Raw genomic sequence first — 4991 nt, forward strand, 5'->3', positions numbered from 1 at the left:
TGGTTTGGTTTTAATGTTTTATTTCCTGGGATCAACTATCCCTGCATGGCATTCAGAAATGTCATTCATTTATTTACTCACAAATGTTTAAGTGCCTAACTATGTGAACAGAATACATGAAAACCCTTGACCTCATGTAGTTTATATTCTAGTGGGAAAAACAAAAGAAAAAATATTAATTATGCAAAATTAATTATGCAGCATGCTAGAAGATGATAATTGGGTCTGAAAAATGAAGTAGAGTGGCAGGGGTTGGGCAGAGGGGAAGGAAGAAGAACAGGCTATAGTTTTTAAAAGGGCATTCATCCTAAGCTTCACTGAACAGGCCGAACCGATGAAAAGTCCTTTGCAAAATACAGACAAATATTCATTCTATCATTCCACAAAGAGTTAATGAGCACACTGTATATGCCACGTGCTGGGCTGAATGCTAAGAATGCAGTAGTGTCCAAGCAGTTAAGGTTCCTGCCATACTTGACAAAGTATAAAATCTTAAGGTCACAATATAATCTGACCCTTTACAGGAAAAGTTTCCTGGCCCCTGCTCTTAATCATTATCATTTCAGAAAAACTAATTTGAGGATTTGGGGAAAAACACAACTGCAGTCTAAATTGCATTTAGATAAGAAAAGCCTCTTGTGTGTAGTTGTGCCTACTTAGTTTAAATCTACAGTGAGTTGGGAAATGCAGACTTTGCCTTTAAGGTTTAATGCAGTTAATGCTTGAGAAGAATTACAAAAAGTCATTCTGTGACATTTGAAGCCGTTTTGATTTCAGCTGCCTGACACTCCAAAATAAAATAACTAAAAATGTGCAGCCTACTTACTTCGAAGTTCACATGAGACCTGTGATTTTCCTGATGCCCCTCAAATACCCAAAAAAAATCACTTTAGAGATGTGATTTGCAAAGCAGTGAAAATATAAATTCTTTGAAAGCTCCATCATATAGTATTTATATGCTTTTGCTCTTAAAATATTTTTATACATGCTTTTATATAGATCTTAAAATATAACAGTGATCATAAGTCTTCAGAAATTGGAATAGGTTTCAATTCCAATTCACAAAATCTCATATATTCACTCATTCAACAATTTTTTATTGAGGACCTATTATATGCCAGACATTGGTATTAATTACAGAACAGTTACTTCTCAAGTGTCAGTAGCCTAACTGGTATTACATATCCCTCCCCCACTATGTTTTCATTCTTAAATAAGATGAAAAAACACATACATCCCTATTATCTTGAAGTGTACAATCTGCTGAAAAGAAAGAACACAAATAAACACAGTAACAAAAATTATATCATTACAATTGTGCAGACTGTATGAAGAACAGGGTTCTAGGAAACAGAGTAACAGGGCAACCTCATTCCCATTGGAAAGTGGCATCTCAGTTGGGACCCAGAGGAGGAGCTGGGTGAAGCCAAGTGCATTTGCAGGAAGAGTACCCTTGCCCCATGCCACAACATTCATACACTGAGATGCTAAGGACTGGGGTGAACTGGAACCAAGACATAACATGCAACATATGTAAATTAGATATGGGTAGTTTTATTACCCTTCTAAATACATACAGACACATATACACACACACCAACTTACAAATGGGCCAACTGAGGCTAGAAGAACTGCTAATTCATCCATTTGCCAAGTAAATGGCAAATCTGGGGATCAAAGTCAGGCTAGCTCAGTGGCCAGAGCACTTCCTTCCGCATCGTGTCCATCTCTTCCCTGCTGGTCGACACTAGTGAAACCAGGAAGCCCCACTTCTTTGCTCCCATTTCAGGTCATGTGACACTGGGCTAGTCTCAGGAAACACTAATTTCAGAGCTATATGATTTTGCTTTAAATTTTCCAAATTCAGGGAGAAGAAATGTCAAAAGCTGCACTTTAAACTAAGCTCAGTTCCTTACTCTCCAGCATTCTGGCAACCCACTCACCCCACCCTCCATAACACAGTTACTTCACAAATTTCTTTTCTGGGGAAAAAACAAAAAAACACATCACCATCAATTCTTTGGACATTTGGAGGTTTCAGAAAGAGGTTCTAGTGTTTTGTGAAATGCAATCTCCACTTCACCTGGCTTCCTGGTCTGGTGGGGTTGCTCACTTCCTGAGGGCATAAGTTCTGCAAACCTCTGAAAACTCCCAAGCAGAAAGCCATGTCCCTTTTATGGCAAATGCAGATATGGATACACACAGCCACACATCTATTTGTGGTCATTTAATTCCCACTTGACAGCTAGTGAAAAATGACTAGAGTATAGTTGATGAGACCTTCACAAGTCTAACAACTATTCAGATGATATTTCTAAAGAGTGACTGGAACCCAGAGGATTTTCTGATCATCAACTTTTCCTTTCTTCTAGACATTAACCTATAATGATTCTAGAACCAAGAGACTGGGATTCAAATCTCAAATCCTCCACATATTGGCTGTGTGACCTTGGGAATTTAGTAATCTGAATCTCAATTTACGAATACCATGTGCTCAAAATTTAATTTACTTTCCTTTGATTGATATTCTGCTGGTTTTCACCAGTAGGGCAGTACTAGTTTATAAAATATTAACTATATCTTTAGTTTTAATAAATAGCCACAGCCTTGAGCTCTTCAAGAAATCCCTCCCCAGTATCCTAGGATCTCTCCATAATCCAGCAACAAAAGGGTTTTTCACTGGCACATCTGGGACCTCTACAACCCTACAGCTGGTATCAGTTCTGATTGGCTGATGCCCAAGACAGTCAAAGTACCCAACAGTACGTGTAGCTTGCTCCCCACCATAGGTTCTTCCAGGGATCCCCAAGGGATAGCCATGCTTCCTCCATGCAGTCCTCCAGATGCTGGGGTTCCCGGGCTATCCTGACACCCATATATGACAGCCAATCCACTCTGCTCCCATATGCAGATATTTGTTCCACCTGCCAGAGTGTGTCCTGATCTGGCAGAAATGGGTGTGTGGGGGGGTGCCTTTTGGCAGCACTGATATTACCCATGTGAACAAGCCTTCCATGCCCATCTGAACCACAGAGCTATGACTGCCCATCTAGGGCCAACATTCCCTAGAACAGTGATGGCGAACCTTTTGAGCTCAGCGTGTCAGCATTTTGAAAAACCCTAACTTAACTCTGGTGCCGTGTCACATATAGAAATTTTTTGATATCTGCAACCATAGTAAAACAAAGACTTATATTTTTGATATTTATTTTATATATTTAAATGCCATTTAACAAAGAAAAACCAACCAAAAAAATGAGTTCGCGTGTCACCTCTGACACGCGTGTCATAGGTTCGCCATCACTGCCCTAGAATCATCTCTATGAAGTGGCCACATTGCAGCCACCATGAGCCAAGCTCTGAGGGGACCAGAGACTGCAGATAGTCAGGCCAGGAGCCACTGCAGACTCAGGCCTATAGCTGAAGATTCCAACTCTACAGCTAGAACTCCTATAAAGTATTTTATAAGACTATGTAAATACTTTGTAATCCTGTATGATTACTATGACTCCAGTTTCACAGATAAAGAAATTGAGGAACAATGACGCTATTTAAACTGTGAGTGGCAGAGTCCATATCTAAAGCCAGATACCTCAGGGACAGAGGGTGTGTGCTTCCCCTTCACCATGCACCACCTCCCATTTGAACTGAGGTGTAGACTGAACCTAATTAAAAATGACATTCTAGTAAATGATTTTCATGGTTTAGTTGATTGGAGATAATATGTCCATATGAAAATTGTAGGGAACATTATAAAATCTAGAAAAAAATTAATATAATTGCTTAGGTCAGCAGAAACTGAAAGAGATCTCAGGATCATAATCAGTATGATTGACTTTAAAAGAAATTCTCTACTTTTTAAGACTGCAAGTCACCTAATTGAACAGAAAGGTGAACAGAATTGTATGCAATTCCCTGTATCAAACCACATAGTCATTTAGCATGTGACAGAATACATCGAAAGATCACACCAAAAATGTCTAAAAATCAACAAAGGATCTGTAAATCATTATCATTCTAATGAACTATGTACACTACAACTTTTATCCCTTGATAAATAGTTCTAAAAGTTTAGTTCAGAGATTAAGAAGACATCTTTAATTTATGTATAGCTTGATTTATACATTAACTTGTATTGCTATAATGCTTCTTCAGAATTGTTTTAAATGCCATCCCTGCATTCGCTTACAAAAAGGATGTTTTGTAAATGTATATGAGAGTGAGCTAGCATATTTATGGGAATCTGAAGATAGCACTCAAGCACCACTGCCTTGCACAAAACGGCCCTCCTAATCTGGAAGTCGCACAAACCATACCTTGTCTATGGCTGAGGGTAGAGCCATACCTTGAGAAAAAGAATTATCTGGGTAAATGTTTAAAAACTATAATAGACGTAGTTCACCTTTTCTTCCTTTTTTTTAAATGGGGGAGGGGTGCTCCCAGCATCCCTCCGTGGGAAATCTACTCTCCCTTATTTTATGTGATCCTGACAGAATGCATGAGGATGCTTTAAATTAAGAGAGAAAACAACAAAAAACCTGACAACCATCCTTGCTTCATAAAACTGATAACCAGCCTCGCATCATAAGACAACAATAGTAATTGTGAGACAACAATTTAACATAATCAGAAGCTAAAGAGAAAGCAATTCAAGGACATCAGGTCCCCTATTCTTCAAAGAGCTAAGCAACCTTTCCTGGAAGCAATCCCACCCAAGCAGACAACCATTCATGTCTCATGTGTCTCACTGGCTGGAAGTGAGCCACCAAGTATTCACATTGGGAAAGGAATTGTCTTTATGATGCAGATTCATGCAAACAGTCCTACATGCTAAAGCGTCCCTAATGAAACTTCACCAGCCAAAAGTCAGAAAAGATACCACTTGGGCCCGAGTTCCACATTCACTAGAAAAACTCATAAAGGTAGACCACATGGAGGAAAGGGAGCCTTTTAACAGATTGATATATAATTATTTCCCTTTCTACCAAAAG

Source organism: Myotis daubentonii, chromosome 5 (genome assembly GCF_963259705.1).
Source record: "Myotis daubentonii chromosome 5, mMyoDau2.1, whole genome shotgun sequence".
In the NCBI taxonomy this organism is placed as follows: domain Eukaryota; kingdom Metazoa; phylum Chordata; class Mammalia; order Chiroptera; family Vespertilionidae; genus Myotis; species Myotis daubentonii.